Source organism: Megascapheus bottae, chromosome X (genome assembly GCF_031878675.1).
Source record: "Megascapheus bottae isolate mThoBot1 chromosome X, mThoBot2.hap1, whole genome shotgun sequence".
Taxonomy (NCBI): domain Eukaryota; kingdom Metazoa; phylum Chordata; class Mammalia; order Rodentia; family Geomyidae; genus Megascapheus; species Megascapheus bottae.
The window spans coordinates 38317635-38339635 of NC_143547.1; the positions used below are offsets into that span (position 1 = coordinate 38317635).

The 22001-nt window shown below is 37.9% G+C and overlaps 1 protein-coding gene across 2 annotated transcripts in view; it reads right to left on the reverse strand.

Annotated features, from left to right (window-relative positions):
• The window catches only part of Maged1 (MAGE family member D1), a 93304-nt gene that overhangs the window by 12438 nt on the left and 58865 nt on the right, over nucleotides 1–22001 (reverse strand). Inside the window, exon 1 of one of the 2 annotated variants that reach the window (XM_090326622.1) lies at nucleotides 15121–15143. The exons of the other annotated variant lie outside the window; for it this stretch is intronic. The gene's annotated coding sequence lies outside the window, so the exon portion shown is untranslated. Of the gene's footprint in view, nucleotides 1–15120; nucleotides 15144–22001 lie in introns of those variants that run through there. 2 annotated transcript variants of the gene reach the window in all.

Consider the following 22001-nt stretch of genomic DNA (forward strand, 5'->3'; position numbering starts at 1 on the left):
CAATTAGTAGCTATTATGAGTCAAGTGGCTATAAACTTTGTATGTGTGGTATGCTGTGTGTGTGTGTGTGCGCACATGTGTCTGTACATACATTTTATTTTTTGCTAGTCATGAGGCTTGAACTCAGGGTCTGAGCACTGTCCTTGGGATTTTCTCAAGGCTAGCACTCTACCTAGAGTTTCATGCATGCTAGGCAAGCACTCTAACATTAAGCCACCTTCCCAGCCACATTGCTTTTTTATTTATTTTTATTTTGTATTTTTGCCAGTACTGGGGATTGAACTCAGGGCCTGAGCACTATCCTTGGGCTTTCTCAAGGCTAATGCTCTACCACTCAAGCCACAGCACTACTTCAGCTTTTCTGTGTATGTGGTACTGAGGAATCCAACAGGAGTCTTCACATATGGTAGGAAAGCACTCTAGCACTAGGCCAAACATCTGGCCCCACATTGCTTTTTTAGAAGGTTGCTTTGATGTGACATTGGATTGGTACCCTTGTGTGTAACTATTTTCGTGTGTAACAAAAATAAATTAAAATTTTGACCCAAGCATTTATATATTTGATTTATCAACCTTTTGTTGAATATGCTGTTTTCTCTTGATTTCTTGACTTTCATCCTCTTTATATAGTCTTTTTGAGAAAGTTAGGCCTTCCCCGTAGGTAAAACATAACATTAGGAAGGGGAGGGGAGAAGGAAGTCTCAGTAGATACAAGTTTGCAGGTGAAGTGGGGAAAGAGCCTGACTTGGCAACATGCAGGGCAGGGGGGCAGAAAATGACTCAGCAAATTCATGTTCATGGGCGGAGGGGATGACTCAGCAAGAGTCTTGCCCCTTATGGCTGTGGCCTGGTGGGTACCTCTAATCAAGAGCCCTTTCTATATTCTTGCACTGCATGGAGATTAGGGAACTAATTATGAGATTCCACTTGGTGTGTGTCCACTCCTCAACCAATTGAACCAGCACACCCTAAAGGGAAGGAGGCAAGGGATACTATATATAATGCTTTCCACAGAGTCTGTGGTTATAAAGTTAAAGGCCTTGGCCTCAAGCGTAAGCTGCAGTACCCATAAGTCGGGAGGGAGATACTGAAAGAGGAATATTGACTTTTTCTGGTGAACAAAACAGTTAATGCATTACCCATAGAATACCTTACAAGAATATTATATTTTGTATATCAGTGATGGGGCTTGAACTCAGGGACATATACTTTTGTTTACCTTTATCCCTAAAGAATTGAGCTCTACCTCTTTTGCCATATTTTCACTTTCAGATTTTCTTTTTGTTGGTTGTGGGGCTTGAACTCTGTGCCTAGGCACTGTCCCTAAGCTGTCTAGCTCAAGGCTAGCACTCTACCACATTGAGCCACAGTGCCACGTCCAGTTTTCTGGTGGTTAATTAGAGATGAGAGTATCAAGGACTTTTGTGCCCAGGCTGGTTTTGAACATCAATCCTCAGATCTCAGCCTCTAGAGTGGCTAGAATTAAAAGCAGGCTAAGATTTTCCTTTTTTGTCTTTTTTTTGTGGGTAATGGGGCTTGAACTCTGGGCCTGGCATTGTCCCTGAGCTCTTCAGCTCTAGGCTGCCACCCTACCCTTGAGCCACAGCCCCACTTCCCATTTTCCCATTGGAGGTTAATTGGAGATAAGAATCTCACATTCAGGCTGACTTTGAACCTAGATCCTCAGATCTCAGCCTCCTGAGTAGCTAGGATGACAGGCATGAGCCACCGTGCCCGGCTTCAGATTTTCTTAAGGAGAAAGAAATTATATGGGGCAGAAATTTGAGACTACATAAAAGAAGAAATTATTTGTACGAGAGTTTCAACAGTTATTACCCAACTTAAATTGTTATATCTCAGCAAATGCACATACCGTTAATGAGCAAAGATTATCAAAAGAGACAAAGGGTCAAACAGCTGGTTGCTCGTGCCTGTAATCTAACTTAGGAGCCTGAAATCTGAGGATTGTAGTTTGAAGTCAACCCAGGCAGAAAAGTCTATGAGACTCTTATCTCCATTTAACCACCAAAACCTGGAAGTGGAGCTGTGACTCAAATGGTAGAATGAAAAAAAAAAGGATCAGTTCCCAGGCCCTGAGTTAAAGCCCCAGTACATGCACAAGAAAGAGAACAAGGGAGAGAGGGAGAGGGAGAGGGAGGGAGCTATAAAAAAGAAAAAAGAAAAAAGGAGAGGAAGTCTCCAAGTTGAACCACATGGAATGTGGACATTGTAAGGATGTTTATTTGCTATATAATTGCATAAAAACTTTATGAGTTCATAGCAATTTGTAACATGAAGCCCCTCTGATTTGCACTGGAAAAAAAATCTCTTGGCGTATTGCAGTGGCCTCAGATAATTCAAACATAATTTAGCACCATATGTTTTTCATATTCACTATTAATAGAAAACTTACCTAGCTGGGAACTCATGGATAATTTTAACAATATGGAGTTAGACTCAGAAAAATCCTCATAGAATTCAGCTTATGGTGGACATTTCCAGATTTCAGATTATGAAATAAAGTTGACCTGAAACATGCTGAAAGAATGGTCTATTCCCACCCAATCATCATATATGCATTTGCATTTGGATAAGTACAACTAATAAACATCATCTGAATTTTTTTTGCCAGTCCTGGGTCCTGAGCTCTGGGCCTGGGTATTATCTGGCACTCCTTTTGCTCAAAACTAAGACTGTACCATGTTAGCCACAGCCCCATTTCCAGGTTTTTCTGGGATTAATTGGAAACCAGAGTCTCACAAACTTTCCTACCAGGGCTGGTTTCAAACCATGATCCTCAGATCTTAGCCTCCTGAGTAGTTAGGATTTAAGGTAGGAGCCACTGGCACCTGGCTTTTCTGAGACTTTTGCACAATATTCTATCATAATTATTCTGACAGAACATTTTGCATGACATAAAGCCTACTCTGTATGATATTCCATCATAGACATTTATCTACTTGACAAAAATATTTCAAGTTATTTTTGTTCATTTTCATTGTGCAACTCCCCCCCACACAAATATCTCTACAAATCCTCTCTTATTTCCTTATGATATGTTATTAAAATGCAATTATTCAGGCAATCAAAGCAGCTTATGTCTGTGATGCCAACAACTTTGGAGGAAGATATCAACAAGATTGCAGAGGCCAGCTTGGCAAAAATAAGACTACATAACTTGTTTTTCTACTTGGAAGTTTCCCAAGATAGGAGTTTGACCTTAAGTTACCCTTAGATTATGTGGCTACATATGCAGCCCAAATTCTTCCTCCAATCCCCAATTTTGAATGAATTTCTTGTTCTTGGGAGGAACTCATGAGATAGCAACAACAAAAGCAACTGTCATGAACACAACTATTACTTTATATCTAATACTTGGCAGCAGAGAAGGTAAAAAAAAAGTGTAAAAGGAACAGAAAACCTTAAAAAGAAAACAGAGGGAGGAAGCGGAGGTGGTTCAAGTGATAGCCATGAGTGGGAAAAGCCAAGGGATAACATAAGGCCTTGAGATTAAACTCCAGTGTTGTACTGCTCTTCCCCACAAATTGGACAAAAATATGAAAAAGTATTTTTCAGGACATTAGACACCAATCAATGAAAAATAGTGATCCCTGACAGATGCTGAAAACATGGAGCCCTTCAAACAAAGGTGACAGATATGGAAGACAGGAAGTCCAAGGTTGCTAAAGTTCACAGAACTTAGTGTCACAAAAGAGAAAGAAGTTTGGCCTAGTAGTAGAGTGCTTGCCTAGTATGCATGAAGACCTGGGTTCGATTCCTTGGTACCACATACATAGAAAAAGCCAGAAGTGGTGCTGTGGCTCAACTGGTAGAATGTTAACCGTGAGAAAGCCCAAGAATAGTGCCAAGGCCCTGAGTTCAAGCCCCAGCAGTGGCAAAATAAAAATCAAAGGGAGAACTCTGGAGGTCTTTGAAGGACTGCCAGCGAGTACGGATCAGTAAATTTATAAAAGGAAATTACCAAAAACTGGAGAAAGAACCTCCTAAAAGATTCAAAAAAATATATATCCACTAGCAGTCAAACTCACAAATATCCTTTGATGCTTCTTCAACAGACTCTGATATGAAACACCAATAAAACAGATTAGGTTACAGGTTACTTGAATTTCATGATGAGTTGATCTGCAGAACTCCCAAAGTCATAGGAATTAAACCTTTGAATTTATTTTTAACAAATGAAAATTATGCTTTTTCATGTTATGTAGAAAATGGTTATCAAGGCTTTATTGTAAGGGATGATCCCCCAAAAAAGAATGATCCTGTTATGCACCAGACAATATGAAAATAATGGTTTACAAATAACTGTCCAGAAGATAAAGAGAATCATGGTTTTCTTTTCTTCAGGGACTTCCTAAAATAAGGACATTTTCAGGTTAAAATCAGATAAAGTTAATGGGACATTACATCTCTAACTTAAGAACATTCACTTCTTTAGATTAAAAAAGAAAATGAATAATTATAATCAGTTTTAAAATATGAATAATAAAAGATGCTTCTTTGGAAAAAAAAAGATTCAAGGGAATAAAAACAAGTACTAGAAATTCAAACAGGTATGGGGTCTACGCTAGTTCCCACCAACTACAACAAAATAATTCTTAATTCATGTGGCATGGGATATTCATACGGGCCTGGCTTCTGCAGTTGTGGCTACAAGTTTTCAGTTTATTTCTTGCGTGGTCCTGCCTAACAAATATGCTGGTCCTGGAGATTGAAATCAGGGCCTAGACGCTTTTTTGTTAAGGTCTAGTGCTCTACTTTTTGAACCATATTTCAGCTTTTTTATTTTGGGTGTTTAGTGGAGATAAGAGTAACATGGGGAAGTGGTGCTGTGGCTCAAATGTTAGAGTACTAGCCTTGAGCTGAAGAGCTCAGGAACAGCATCCAGGCCCAGAGTTCAAGTCCTACAACTGACCAAAAAAAAGAAAAACCAAAAAGAATAACACAGACTTTCCTGACTGGACTTGTTTTAAACTGAGTTCTCAGATCTGATCCTCCTGAGGAGCTAGGATAACAGGCATGAACTAGTGGCACCAAGATTGCATAACAAATTCTTAAAGGCAAAACTTTGGGCTGGGTGTGGTGACTGATGCCTCTAATTCTATTTCAGAGGTAGATATATCAAAGATATCAGTTCCAGGCCAGCCAAGATAACCAACAAAAAGCTGGGAACAGTGGTAAGAGCCTGTCATCCCAAGTGTGTAGGAAGCATAGATAGGGAGAATATCATCCAGCTGGCCTGGGCATAAATCTAAAGTTTTTATGAAAATAATAACTAAAGCAAAAAATGCTGGCAGGGCATGGGTCAAAGTAGTACAATATGTGCCTTGCAAGTGTAAACTCCTTTGTTCAAATGCTAGTAGTGAAATAAAAGACTTGAAAATATCTACTGTAGATATGTGTACCTCCAAAGGTCAAGAAGATTTATAGGAATACTAAAACATCTTAACACACATACACACACACACACACTAGCAACATTTTATGCTAAAAAATAAAATTGATAATGCTTGACATCTAACTAAAAGAAAATTACAATGGCCAGACCTATTCACTCATTCAAAATTAGCATACCTTTTCATTCACTGCGATCTTAATCATGCTCAGTGTGTTATTCTGTTTTCATGGACACACTTCCCATTTTCCTTAGCATTACACACACATCTGTCAGTTCTATCACGTCTCTACCTTCCACTATCAGAGTACATTATCCCCTCTGTAATCCCATTATTCAAAATGTTCTATGCACATTTTCACACATAGTCATCCCAGCGTCCCACTATCATTCTGTCTTTTCCCCACATAATCACTACTTTCCCTTTACTGCATATACAACGTTAAGCAGGGACATAAACAATTCTTGTCATTCATATTACCATATACACTATGATAACTGTCACTATCATTCTTAGCTCTCCATGTGACTTTCATTCCCTTTGTCCCTGCCTTCATTAGCCCAGGGATTTCCAGTGTTTCTACCATTACTCATATTGTTCTTATTTCCATCATCACACATACTTGCCAACATACATTCACTCTTCATTGTCCTGACATTCTCCATGATCACCCATCCAATAAAATGACATTCTAATTCCCTCTTTTCTCTTCTCTTCTCTTCTCTTCTCTTCTCTTCTCTTCTCTTCTCTTCTCTTCTCTTCTCTTCTCTTCTCTTCTCTGGAATTCCCTTAATCTCCTTCTCCCACCTTCTTAATGACCTTCTACCATGCCATATAGGTTATTGTTGTGTTGACCTTACATGAAACAAGTTATAGCAAATTTCTCTCTTGAAACCTCATTGTAGAATTCTAGCAAGAGTTAAGTGAAGGAACATATGCTTCTCAAAATGTACTATATTCTGGCCTGAGCAGAAAAGTCCATGAGACTCATCTCCAATTAACCAGCAAAAATCTGTGGAGGTATGGCTAAAGTGGAAGAGTGCTAACCTTGAGTAAAAAAGTCAAGTGAGAGTATGAGGCACCAAATTCAAGACACAGTTCTGTTGTGTGTGTGTGTGCACATATGTGTACACACATGGATGCACACACGCAGTACAGTGTTTACTGTTCTCACTTGCTAGATATTTATGAATAAATTCCTTTTGGTACACTGGCATTCAAAAGGCATTTCCTCATTCTTTATTATACCATTCGCTGGAGTTTTTGTTTGTTTGTTTGCCACTCCTGGGGCTTGATGAATTCAGGGCTTAGGGTGTCCCTGAGCTTCTTTTGCTCAAGGCTGGCACAATACCACCTGAGCACCAATACCACTTCTGGCTTTTTCTGTGTATGTAGTACTAAGTAATCAAACTCAGGGCTTCATGTATGCTAGGCACTCTACCACAAAGCCACATTCCCTTCCTTGTTTGGGAGATTTTAATATGCTACTGGTATGTCATTAACCCGATACTTTGAAGTTGAGCTATTTGTACAGTTCTTAAGTATTCCTAAAATATCATTTTTGTTTTAGTAAAATTGTGGTTATTTTTTGGTCCTTAAGAGGTAGTCAGTCCAAACAAATGACAATACTGAATATATCACTGAGCTGTATTACAGAGAAAACTTAATCTTACTTATATTTCCAAGTGGAAGAAATTCAAATAGACGAGCACTTCTGATTTTCTCTCCACGGGATGAGGAATGAGTTATATGACAAGTATGTTTAGAATCAACAGTTGAGTAAGCTTGTCTTAGATTCTTGCCCTCTGCTTTCCTCCCAGAAGCCTATATGCTTAAGGAAATTCTATATTCTGACTGGCCATACAATGATGAACTCACTTTTGGTTAAAGCCTTACAGTTTTTGTTTCTTTGTTTTCAGAATTGCTTGTGAGTGCAGTGGCTTACGCCTGTAATTCTAGCTACTCAGGAGGCTGAGCTCTGAAAATTGTGGTTCAAAGCCAGCCCAGGCACTAAAGTCCGTGAATCTCCAATTAACTACCAGAAAAACAGAAGTGGTGCTGTGGCTCAAGGGGTAGGGTGGTAGCCTTGAGCTGAAGAGCTCAGGGACAATGCCCAAATCTACAATTCAAGTCCCACAACTGACAAAAAAAAAGAATTGCTTATGAGTGAGCAAATCTACTATATTTTATGTTCCAGTTTTGTGAAGTACATACTAAAATCATTTTCTCTAGTCACCTTCATCAGTAAGATCATATTTAATCTTCATTTATTTGACTCTCATTATCTTTCTACTTCAATTGATTCTGAACTTACTCAGAGAAAATGAGTGCTTACAAGTTTCACACATAAGCCAACATAGTCATATGAACTCTTTGTTAGAGAAAGTACTACCCATATTTTTTGCCAGTCCTGGGGCTTGAACTCGGGGCTTGAGCACTATCCTTGGGCTTTCTCAATGCTAGGGCTCTACTACTTGAGCCACAGCACCACTTCTGGCTTTTTCTATGTATGTGTTACCCAGGAATCAAATCTGGGTCTTCATGCATGCTAAACAAGCAATCTACCACTAGGCCAAATTCCTAGCCCATGAACTGTACTTATTTTGCTTTGTTTTGTTGTTGTTTTTGTTTTTTGTCATTCCTGGGCCCTGAACTCTGGGCCTGGGCATTATCTTTGAGCTCTTCAGCTCAAGTCTACCGCCCTATCCCTTGAGCCACAGTGCCACTTCCAGCTATCCACATTTTAGCACAAATGGATTTCTAAATGGAGTATATTTTTTATTAGCACTTAAGATAAATACTGGTTATAGAATCAGGCCTAAACAAGAAAATTGGATTGCCAATATCCTTAGAACTAATGGTTCCCTGAGACTAAAGATTCAAATTCTAAAGAGGTACTGCTACCTTAATTCAGTAAGTGAATGGCAGAGAGAAGGCTAATATGATTTACATTCTTTGGACATGCTAGTGTTGGTACCAAAACTTTATATAGAAAGATTTAAATATTCAGATTTTATGAAAGCTCTGTTAGAGAACAATTGAATATAAATTATCTTCTGCATAAGTACTGAGGCTTGAATTTATGGCTGTGGGCACTGTACTTTAGCTTTTTCACTCTTGGCTCGCACTCTACCACCTGAGTCACACCTCTACTTCTGGCTTTTTATTAGTTAATTGGAGATAAGAGTCTCAGAGGTTTTCCTTCCCAGGCTGACTTCAAAGTGAGTTCCTTGGCTCTCAGCCTCCTGAGTTTTGAAGATTACAGGTATGAGTCATTGACACTTAGCTCAGTGAGTTATTTCTTAAGGCATTAAAAACAAAACAAAACAAAACAACAACAACAAAAAAAACCATTTTAAAAGCCAGGTGCCAGTGGCTCACATCTGTTATCTGTTATCCTAGCTACTCAGGAGGCTGAGATCTGAGGATTGCAATTTGAAGCCAGACCAGGAAGAAAAGTTCCTAAGACTCTTATCTCAAATAAACTATTCAGAAAGATCTGGAAGTGGCACTATGACTCAAATGGTAGAACGCTTTGAGCTTTGAGCACAAAGAGGTTCAGAGACAGCACCCAGGCTCTGAGTTAAAGCCCCAAGACCAACAAAACAAACAAACCCAGCTTTGAAAAGAATATTAGAAGGTTGATCACACCTCTAACCCTTGCTTCTCAGGAAGCTGAAATCTGAGGATCACAGTTCAAAACCAGTCCAGGCAGGAGATTCTTACTTCCAATTAACCACCAGAAAACTGGAAGTAGAGCTGTGCCTCAAAGTGGAAGAGTGTTAGTCTTGAGCAAAAGAGCTCAGGGACAGCACCCAGAACCTGAATTCAAGTCCCATTTCTGACAAAAAAAATAAGCAGGATACACAAAAGGAGGGAGGAAGCATGAGCAAATGCAGTCATTATATTTATTGTACATTATGTAAAAACTGATCTACATAATTTGAGGGTAGGATTGGGTAGTGGGAAAATAGAAAACGATGGAAGGGCTGGCTGGCATTGATCAAGATGCATTGTACTCATAACCTGACATATGGAATTGTACAACTACATAATAACAATAACAATAATAATAAAAATATAATGAAAAGAAAATTAAAATTTATGTGGAAATAGGAAGGATACTCTTGTTAACAACAAATTATATGGGAATTTACACCACCTTCTTTTTTGCCATTTTCTGCTAAATAGCTCATTGCTGGTTTTTGAGGTCTTTTTATAAAGTTACATATAATGTTATATGCTTTCAGTTAAAGAATAATATTTCAGAGTATAATCTGACCTAAAATGAAAAATCCTAGAATTTTCAGTTTTATCTTAGGACAATCAGTGTCATAAAGAAATAACACCTGTTCTCTAGGAAGAAAGTAGCATGAGTATCAAGGTCAGCATAAGAATATCTTTTATACCTACACACAGCTGGTACTCTAGAGGTCACTTTGAAATATTCCCTTCCAGTATATGTCATGGTACACAAAGTATTAAAGAATACCGATTAAACAATAAAATGAAGAATGATATAACTGATATACCCTGAATTACTAAACAGAAAACAAAGTACAAGGTACATGTCAAACACGGATTTAATTTTTTTTTTTAAAAAAAGCACTCTAGCCAGACGATGATAGATCACATCTGTAATCCTAGCTACTCAGGAGGCTGAGATCTGAGGATCACGGTGAAAAGCCAGCCCAGGAACGAAAATCCATGAGACTCTTATCTCTAATTAACCACCAGAAACCCAGAAGTGGCACTGTGGTTCAAGTGGTAGAGCACTAGTCTTGAGCTGAAGAGCTCAGACCCTTAATTCAAGCCCCACAACCGACAAAAAAAAGCATTATAAAGTACAAGACATTAAGAGGACAATACCACATCTGAATATAAGTAGGTAAGTAAGACTTAAAGGAAAATAGAACTGATAAAAGGGTAATGCTTATGTAAATTACAGAGGAAATTCTTTTCTATTAATGTGCAGGACATATAAAGTAATGAATGGATGAGTAAATAAATAAATGAATCAGCCAGGGAATCAATTTTGTCTGAAATATTTAGACAGTGCTTTTTTACCTCAGGGATATTTTCTTCTATTTATTTTTCTACTTAATAAGTTTCAAGGGACGTAAAGGACCTGTACATTGAAACTATAAAATACTGATAAAGACAAAATGAAACAAAAGTGTCATCTGTTCATAAGCTGGAAAAAATAAGCAAAATGACCATGCTACTCAAAGTAATCTACATGCTCTGCAAACTAACTTAAATGTTATTTTTCACAGAAATAGAAAAGAAAATTCTAAAATTCATATAGAAGACACAAGCAGTGGCTTCAAAAGCAAAAGAGTGATTAGAAGTGAAATGAAATTTTAATTGATGCCCCAAATCTAAAGCAATTCTGACCAAGAAGAACAAACTTGAAGCCATTATACTTCTTGACGTCAAATTCTGCAATAAAAAATTCAGCAATAAACAGTTTGGTCCTGGTATAAACTAAGACCCCAAAACCAATGTAGTGGAACTGAGTATCCAAAAATAAGCTCATGGGCATATAGTGAATTAATCTTCAATGATGGGTATCAATCAATGCAGCACCACAAAAAGGATACCAAGAATGCACAAAAGAAAAAGGACCATCTTGATAACAAATGATATTAGAAAACATGGGGTAAGGCTGGAAGTTTGGCCTAGTGGTAGAGTGCTTGCCTAGCATGCACGAAGACCAGGGTTTGATTCCTCAGTACCACATATATAGAAAAAAGCTGGAAGTGGTGCTGTGGGTCAAGTGGAAGAGTTCTAGCCTTGAGAAAGCCCAAGGACAGTGCTCATATCTTGAGTTCAAGCCCCAGGATTTGGTTAAAAAAGTGGGGTATCTATGCGCAAAATATGAAATTAGATCCTTATACATGAAATCAATTAAAATTATAGACTCATATTTAAGTCCTGAAACCGTAGAACTCCTAGAATAAAGCACTGAGGAAAGACTTTGACACTGAGTTTGACAATGACTATTTAGCAATGAAAACACAGGCAATTAAAGCAAAAGTAGATGGGCACCAGTGGGTCATGCCTGTAATTGTAGCTACTCAGGAGGCTGAGGTTCTGAGAATCATGGTTCAAATCCATCCTAGGCAGGAAAGTCTGTAAGACTCTTATCTCCAATTAACAACCAAAAAGCTGAAAGTAGGGCTATGACTCACATGATAGAGTGCTAGTTTGAACAAAAAAGCTAAGGGACAGCTCTCAAGACTTGAGTTCAAGCCCCAGTACTGATAGACACAAAAAGAAGGAGAAAGCAAAAATAAACAAGTAAAATAACAACAAATTCTATAGTTCAGTATAGCAAAGGAAAAAAATTAACATGAAAAGCACCTGACAGAGTAGAAGGAAATATTTATAAGTTCTTATCTAATAGAAGTCTAATATCCAAAATGAAAGTCATACAATTCAATGCAATAAGTACATGTATATGTGTGTTAAAAATTAAAAGCCACTTGGTAGAGTGCTAGCCAATGAGCAAAAGCAGCAGGTACTGAGTTTGAGTGCCAGTCTCAGACTTAAATTAAAAGCTGAGTGATATTGCTCATGACTGTCATCCTGCTCAGAAGGCTGAGATCTGAAGATAGCAGTTCAAAGCCAGCCCATGCAGGAAAGTCCATGAGACTCTTACCTCTAATTAACCAGGGAAAAAAAAGCCCAAGGGCAAGACATGCTGGTGGCTCAGGCCTATACTACTAGATAGGAGGCTAAGATCTGAGGATTGCAGTTTGAAGCCAGCCCAGAAGGAAATGCTGAGAGATTCTTCAATAAACTACTGAGAAAAAATCTGGAAGTAGTGCTATGGCTCAAGTGGTAGAATGCTATTCTTGACCAAAGAATTTCAGGGATAATGTTCAGGCCCTGAGTCCAAATCCCAGAACTGGCACAACAAAAATTGGGCAAAGGATCTGAACAGACAGACAACTATACAACACGCACACACACACACACACACACACACACACACACACACACACACACACACACACACTCAGGAACAACACCCTGTCTGTGAGTTCAAGCCCCAAACTGACACAACAAAAATTGACCAAAGGATCTGAACAGACAACTATGCAAGGAGCACAGGAAAATAGTCAACTGGTATGTGCAAAGGTGCTCAAAATCGCCAGTTATCAAAAAAACTGTACTTTGAAAGCACGATGAGGGGCCAGGAGTGTGGCCTAGTGTAGAGTACTTGCCTAGCATGCATGAAGCCCTAGGATTTATTCCTTGGTACCACATACACGTACAAAAAGCTACAAGTGGTACTGTGGCACAAGTGGTAGAGCACTAGCCTTGAGAAAGCTCAGGAACAGTGTCCAGGCCCTGAGTTCAATCCCCAGGACTGACAAAAAAAGCACAATGAGAAATCATTACACTGTTAAGTAACTAGGATCACAGGCAAGAGCCACCTGGAAGTTCTTCAAACAACTGAAAATAGAATGATCGTATAACCCAATATATGGATCTAAAGGATATAAAATCATTATCATGAACAAATACATAATTTTTTTTCATTGCAGCAGTATCCACAATAGCCAAGAAATGTAAACAATTTGTTGGCAGGCAAATGGATTTACAAATTAAAAAAACCTCATCTATATACACATAATGGGACACTACTCATCCTTAAAACAGGAAATCCTAGAGCTGGGCACTGGTGGCTCACACCTGTAATCCTAGCTACTCAGGAGGCTCAGATCTAAGGATCTTGGTTCAAAGTCAGCCTGGGCACTAAAGAACATGAGACTCTTATCACCAATTAATCACTAGAAAACAGGAAGTGGGCCTGTGGCTCAAGGGGTGGAGTGGTATCTTTGAGCTGAAGAGCTCAGGAACAGCGCCCAGAAGCCCCATGTCCCACCACATATATATATATATATATATATATATATATATATATATATATATATATATATATATGAAATCCTGGCTGTATGATGGTGGCTCATGCCTGTAATCCTAGCTACTCATGAGGCTGAGATCCAAGGATCTCAGTTCAAAGCCAGTCCTGGGCAAGAAACTCCAATAGACTCATTTCCAATTAACCATCCAAAAACCAAAAGTGGAGCTGTGGTTCAAGTGGTAGAACACCAGCCTTGAATGAAAAGCCAAGTGAGAGTAAGGCCCTGAGTCTAAACCCCAGTACACACACACACACACACACACACACACACACTTAATTCAACAACTAAAGGCCTATAACAAACAAACATCACAGAAATCAATAATACATGAAAACCTCTGTTTTAGGAACTTGGGAAATTATAAAAGAAAAACTAAAATAACTCAATGCTCATATACAAGAACATATAAACAATCTATCTGCAAAGTGATCAGGGCAGCAGAGATGCAAATGTCCACATTTTGAGGAAACTTCAGAATATTAAGGAGAACACATACATCAGATTTGTTCATATTTGTTTTGGGAGTCATTTTGTTACAGATTTAATAACATGCCACATTTTGTTATTTTTAAAAATGTAAGCAGTATAAAAAAAACTTTTTAAATACAAGCAGTATCTACACTTTATAAAGGTCTCAATATTACATCTTATTCTAAATATTCAGATGACATTAAACATTTTTTACAATGAAAAAGAAAAAAATTTCCAGTCTCAGGAGGTAACATAGTCCATATTGGATCAGGACAGAAAATTCTAGAAAAAAGGATTTTTACAAAGTAGATTTTTTAATAGATAATATTATTTATTTGGACATATAGCAAAATTACGAAAATAGACATGGCTAGGAGCATGGCCTACTGGTAGAGTGCTTGCCTAGCATGAACAAAGCCCAGGTTTCGATTCCTCAGTACCACATACACAGAAAAAGCTGGAAGTGGTGCTGTGGCTCAAGTGGCAGAGCGCAGCCTTTGAGCAAAAAGTGTCCAAAGGACAAGTGCCCAGGCCCTGAGTTCAAGTCTCAGGACTGGCAAAAAAAATGGAAAAAAATAGACATAAGTCTAATGGACATTGATATACAAATAGTTAAATATGTAGATGAAAGAAAATAACTAAATGCAGAAATTATACAAATACATGAGAGAAATAATCAGTTTAATTATTACCCCCAACTGAGCCAAATGTTTGCACCATCACACAGTATACATATTATCATTAAGCAAAAGTCAAAATAACAATTTTTGAAAGAAAAAGGGAAGTGGGAGAAAAAAGTAAGATTTTAAAGCTTCATCTACCATAAAAAGCAACATCTAATGCATGAAATAATTAACTCAAGAAATAATTGTACAGCTATATTATTTAGAATTTGAGGTGAAAAAAAAGAATTGACTAAGTTCCTTCTATAGAAATTATACAAAAATGTGTGGAAACAGCCTGGAGGTAGAAAGAGGTAAAATTAAGTACAGATCATCTTCATTTTTTTGTATGAAGGCTTTGAATTCAGGGACAGGAGCTTTTGCTTAGTTTTTTCTGTTCAAGGCTGACAGCCTACCACTTGAACCACACCTCCTTGTTATAGTTTTCAAGCTATCCATAGGCCTTACTACAACGGAATATTGTTACAAAAACCATATATATATTAATTATAAATATATGCAAATAGGATATGATGAGAACTGAGATTGACTGGTTTGTGGCATAATAAAACATGGAAAGGAATTCAGCCCCTCAATAACACCAGGGGTGGTTGTTTATTTGTTTGTTTTTACCTCTTTTGCAATTGGTAGGTAGAAGGATTCCAAAGTAGGGTCCTGGAAACAGAAGATAAAAGAGGGGAAACTTATTCTGGGAAATGCTTGAATTACCACAAGAGGGTACATCCAGAATTCATCTTAGTTCCCTTCCCATTTCTCTTCTGGTTCATTCTCAGCTTTTCCTCACTCTTCCTTAAAATGCCTAGGTTTACACAGTTCTATTTTGTACCCTTTTGTTTATATGTTTGTTGTTATACATAGAAAAAAGCCAGAAATGGTACTGTGGCTCAAGTGGTAGAGCTCTAGCCTTGAGAAAACCCAGGGACAGTGCTCAGGCACTAAGCCCAAGCCCAGGACTGGCAAAAAAAAAATCTGTAACTTAGGGCCAGGAGCCTGGCCTACTGGTAGAGTGCCTGGCTACCATGCATGAAGCCCTGGGTTTGATTTCTCAGTACCACATACACAGAAAATGCTGAAAGTGGTATTGTGGCTCAAATGATAGAGCACTAGCATTGAGTAAGCCTAAGGACAGTGCCCAGGCTTTGAACTCAAGCTCCAGGATTGGCAAAAAAAGATGGATGTCTTGCTTGATTTCTCCAGTTTTGTCCAGGCAGAACAAGAACCAGAACCTCACTCCTTCTACCAATTAGCTTGGATTAATGTGTGAATCCAAATCACCATCTTTAGTTTGATCCCAATTTTAAAGATGATTGCCCAACATTTTAATTGATAAGTTAGGGAACTAAGACTCAACTCAAGTTTTCTTGGCTCCTGCACCTGGCTTCTGCATTTGATATAACTTGTGGATACTCACCGAATTACTGAACTATCCTAATTCCTTATAATTAAGCTTTTTATCTAACCCCTACCTATATCATCCTTCTTACTTCTTGCTTCGCAGAGAATCTGTTGGTTTTTAGTGCCTCTCAAATTCAGTTTGAAATACATTTTGGTCTTTTTGGGTAGAAAATCCTGCAGTTGAAAAGAAAATAAAGTTTTATGGTCTGAGTGAGGGTACCAAATGGCCCTAAATTCAATTCCAAAGGCAAAGTGGTAAAACAGGGTCTTTATTTGTCAAAGTAAGTTAGAAACGGAATAGGAACCTCGTGGGGAAAAAAAGTAGGGAAATCTATGTTCCAACAATAGGATGAAATCCAAGTACAAGTAAGTACATGAACCACTTAACTGTTTCCTGAAAGACATCCTAAAACCCAGAAACAAAATAATTACCCAGAATTGAATTCAAATGCCAATATTATCACTTACTTGCTACATAAACTTGAGTATTTCCTCTATAATATAAAAGATAAAAAAATCTATAAAGGTAACGGGAATTTCTCAGCTTAAACCTAACCTAAATCTAAAATGTAAAGAGTTGATGAGTTTCCTTTTTCTGATAAATGCCTGCTAGAATACTGGGACAAATTCTCAGGCTGGAAACAATTTTTTTGGTAGGTCGTGGGGCTTGGGCTCTGTCCCTGGACTCTTTAGCTCAAAGTGCTAGCCTTGAGAAAACCCACAGACAGTTCTCAGGCCTGAGTTCAAGCCCTGGGACTAGCACAAAAAAAAAACAACCCACAGCCCACACAGAGATTTTAAACACTGGTCTTATCAAATGGAAAATTGTAAGATAACTTAAGATAACTACATTTCATCTAAATAAATGAATTTGAAGATATGTTGAAGCAAAGCACTAAACCATAACAAATGGTTGATATCAAATATCCAGGGGCAAAATACAGCATTACAAGTTCAAGGACTGCTTTAAATAGTACAGTAAGAGAATGCATGAATACTAAAAGACAAATCACAGAAAATTATCACGAGTTCAGCAGGAAAAGACAAAAGGCTAGAAACTACAGAAAAGAGAACAAATGACTCAAAAGGCTCCCATTCACCAAAAAAGGATTATGATCTCCCAAGTGCAACTTTGCAAGGTAAAAAATACAGAATTTCATTCTTTCCCCTTCTCCATTTTTTTGCCAGCATCACTGGGCTTGGGCTTGTCCTTTCTTTAAAACAAGCTGATGGGGCTGGGAGTTTGGCATAGTTGTAGAGTGCTTGCCTAGCATGTACGAAGACTGGAATTCGATTTCTCAGTACCACATACATAGAAAAAGCTACAAATGCTGCTGTGGCTCCAGTGGTAGAGCTCTAGCCTTGAGAAAGCCCAAGGACAGTGCTCAGGCCCTAATTTTAAGCACCACATCTAGCAAAAAACAAAAACAAAAACAAGCTGATAAACTCCAAAGCCTAGTTTTACAAATATAAATCTTTCCAAGCAACAAAATTAACCTTAGATACAGAAGTTTGGTATCTTCTCCTCCGGAGCGGCATAGCTGCAGAGGGATAGAAACTATTTTGTTTCATAATTCTTTCAAATAATCTTAAAAGGTGTTAAAAGTCAGGTATCAATGGTTCATACCTGTAATCTGAGCTATTCAGGAGGCTAAACTCTGAGGATCATTGTTCAAAACCAGCCCAGACAGCAAAGTTTGTGAGACTAGTCTCTAATCACCAAAAAGCTAGAAGTAGAGCTGTCTTAACTGTTAGAATGCCATGCTTGAACACAAAAAAATTAGGAACAACACCAAGGCCCTGAGTTCTAGCCCTAAGACTGGTGCAAAAAATAAACAAATAGGGGGCTGGGAGCATGGCCTAGTGGTAGAGCGTTTGCCTAGCATGTATCAAGCTCTGGGTTCAATTCCTTGGTACCACATACACAGAAAAAGCCAGAAGTGATACTGTGGTTCACATGGTAAAGTGGTAGACCCGAGGAAATCCCAGGATTCTTCATATTCTTCAAGAATAATATGTCACTTGCTGGAAAAATTTAAGTCAAGCTCAGAACATGGAAATCTGATCTAAATTACAAGCATATATGAAAACATACAAGGGCATAATGCATAAATATACAGTTTGACTAAAGTATGTTACACACAGGGAAGGATTCCTGTAGCATAATTCTTTGAGCAACTAACTTACAAGAGAAACAACAGGAAGCTAAAACAAGTTTTGTCAGAGAGGACTGGAGACAGGAGAGAAGCATAGTAGATAAAGTCATAAATTTCAATTTATAAATGTGAAAATGTAACCAGGTAACTTAAGGGGGTGTGAGTAGGGTTGGAAGAGATGGAGGAGAATGAATGATAGAAAGGGTAACATTCATCAAGATGCACTGTACAGATTAATATGTTCAAGTTAAACTCCTTTGTTTAACTAAGTGTAATAAAAATATATAAATAAACAAAAGGAGACAATGGAAGAAGTTTAGAGAAGGCCTGTGTGCTACAGTTGATATAGGGACTAGGTAGGGACTTAGGTAATCTGAAGGCCATACAATAATGGCATGGATATTGATAATGCATCACTTTCTGGGCAGCTGATAGTAACAGGATAACTTGTGACATAACTCCTGAAGCCTGCAGAAAATAATATTCCCAGTTACTTTCAACCCCTATTCCATCCAACCCCACTGCCCAACATGTAGAAAAAAATACACACACACACACACACACACACACACACACACACACACACACACACATTCCAGATTTCCATGATAGACCACCCCCATGTCTATAGACCCTAATTAAAAAAAAAAACAAACGAGGTCTTAGGAATCTCAGTGCAGACTCCTCTTGGAGATTCCTTGCCCACCTTCCCATATGCAAGGTGCAATTTTTCTTTGCCTTAACTTTGTTTCACATTAATAAATCTATTCCTGCTTTAGTGTCCTCTGTGTCTGCTCTGTAAATTCTTTCTCTGATGAGGCAAGAACTTGTTTTCCCTACTACTCAACCAGGAACCGCAATCTCGTGCCGTATTTTGGCAAGCCAAGCCAAGGACTCAAGAGGACCCTTAATAAGAAGCGTGTACTGTTATTATATCCTGGATCTGGTAAACTTGATTCCTGATCAATAGCCATACTCCGAGGAGTATATATACAAAGGGCATTACTATGCCACAAATAAGAATTTGAGGACAAATAGAGGCATGAAAAGATTGTCAGCAAACAAAACAAAGATAGTTCACAATCTAGACATGGGTTTGGACACATCTGGTAACAGGTGCTATAACATCATGGATATAAATAGAAAAGTAGACTAGAGTTTGGCTCCCTTTTGTTCTGATACACAGTACATTCCAAAATTATTGATGTCACTTGTTTTTTAATCAACTGTACCTAGAGATTTCAATGCTGGCTAGCTTACTGATGCCTGGGCTCTCCCTCAAACAAGTGATGGATGCTGCCACACATTTCCTTCAGAACAGATGGTCCATCTTTGTGATAAATAAGTGAATAAATACACTTTTCAAGCACATTTTATGCCCAACAGAGTAATTTTTGCAGATTCAGTGTCTTTTCATAAGATTTCCTGACTCAGTCCTAGAACATTTAATGAACTGAGCTTTTAGATAAGGTGAGAAATAAGTAAATGTTGCAGCTTATGAGAGATTGTAAGGCATAAAGCAAATAAAATAGTGCTTATGTGCTTTTAAAGCTATTCATTAATACAGCACCTCTGAATTTCTATTGCTTTCCATGACACATTTCCCTGATCTAACCTGCCTCACATCTATCATATTTCTCATCAATATGATGGAGCACCTTTTCACTCTCATTCCAGACTATTATCTTAGAAAATTGTACAATATAGCTTATTCCTCTGTCCTGTGTTTGGAAAGACCAAATAATCATCTTCTACATAACAACTACAGTGTTGTCTTATGAAAATTTTGTGTATTTCCTCCCCGCTTACTTCTAAGATAGTTCTGTTATTCATAATCTTGTGGGAGTTTTATCTTAGTCAGTCCTAGCTGAACAAAAATATTGTGGAAGAACAAAGGAAAAATGAATAAAAGGCACTTTTCTAAGATCCAAGTGGTAGGAAATTCTGCATGTTATCTACAGCAGTGTGTAGAGTTACTTTGTTTTAGTCTACCATCAATGCAATTTGGATTAAAACAAAAGAGGATTATCCTCTCTATCTCCTTCCTACTACTAGACTAGCTAAATAAGTATTCCAAAAGCTCTGACCAGTGGAATGACTGGTCTTGCCAAAAACCAAAGACCACCTGCAAATCCTAGCAAATAATCACAAATCGGCCAGAAGTTTGGCCTAGTGGTAGAGTGCTTGCCTAGCATGCACGAAGACCCAGGTTCAATTCCTCGGTACCACATACATAGAAAAAAGCCTGAAATGGTGCTGATGCTCAAGTAGTAGAGCTCTAGCCTTGAGAAAGTCCAAGGACAGTGCTCAGGCCCTGAGCTCAAGCCAAGGACAGGCAAAAAAGTGAAAATAAATAAATAAAATAATCACAAATCAGATAAGAATAACCATACTTTTTTAAAATAAGACTTCAAGCTAAAATCAGTCAGAAGAGACAAAGAAGGCCACTTCACAACAGTTAAGGGAAGACAACAGTAAAGAAAAAAGTAGTCAAAGACAGTCAGTACATACAATGTACATATGTGAAAACAGAACCATGTAGCGAGGATATATATGAGGTTGGGAAAGATGGGGAAAACAGTGGAAGGAATGACACCAATCAAGGAGCTTTGTACTTACAAACTGATTTGCTGAACTAAAATTCCTTTATAAAAGTACTTGAACACAATTTTTAAACTACGTAGAATGACCCATGAAGAGGAAATACATTTGGAAAGGCAGAAGAACATACAATCAATCCTCAAAAATCAGTAGCTTTTCTGTATCCAACAATGAACAGGTTGAGATAGAAATCAGGAAAGCAAATTCCATTTACAATAGGCCATAAAAACAATAAATACTTACATAGTAAACCAAGGCCATAAAAGACCTCCACAAAGAAAACTATAAAACCCCAAAGAAAGAAATTTTAAAAGACATCAAAAGATGGAAAGAACTCCCATACTCATGGATTAACAAAATTTTTATCATGGAAATGACCATATCCTAGAAGCAATCTACAGATTCAATAGAATGTCTATTAAATCTCCAATATAATACCTCAAAATTTAGAGAAATAAATTTTAAAAATTCATATGGAGGCACAAAAGATCCAAACAACAAGTCAACCCCAGACAAAAAAAAAAGAGCACCAGTGAAGGTATCACAAGACCAGACTCCAAATAATATTACAGAGCCATAGTAACATAAGCAATTTTGTACCAGCACAAAAACAAACTTGAGGATTAATGGAAAAAATACAGAAGATCCTGGAATAATACCAACTGATTTCTGACAAAGGAGGCAAAACCATCTCTTCACGAAATGACGGTGTGAACAATGCCTATCAATTTACCTGCAGGAAACTAAAACTGTATCTCTATCTCTTTTTTTTTGCCAGTCCTGAGGCTTGAACTCAGGGCCTGTGCATTGTCCTTGGACACTTTTTGCTCAAGGCTAGTGCTCTGTCACTTGAGCCACAGGGCTACTTCTGGCTTTTTATGTGTATTTGGCACTGAGGAATTGAACTCAGGGTTTCATGAATGCTAGGCCAGGACTCTACCACTATGCCATGCTCCTATCCCCTGTATCTCTACCTCTTGGCCTGTAAAAATAAACTCCACTTGAATAAAGAGCTCAAAGTAAGACCTGAAACCTTAACTACAGAAAACATAGGATAAATTCTGGAAAGTATAGGTACAAGTAACTTTTTCTGAATAGAACTTGAGATGCCCAGAATATTGGAGCAAGAATTCACAAATAGGACTACCTCAAATGTGCAACAAAAGAACAATCACCAGAACCAAGAAACAAACATGACATGGGGAAAAAAAATCTTTGGTAGATATTCAACGGGTAAAGGATTAATATCTAGAATATACAAAGAACTCAAAGATTAAACAATAAGAGAACAAATAATCCAATAAATAAAAGAGCAGGTAACTGAACAGACAGTACTCACAA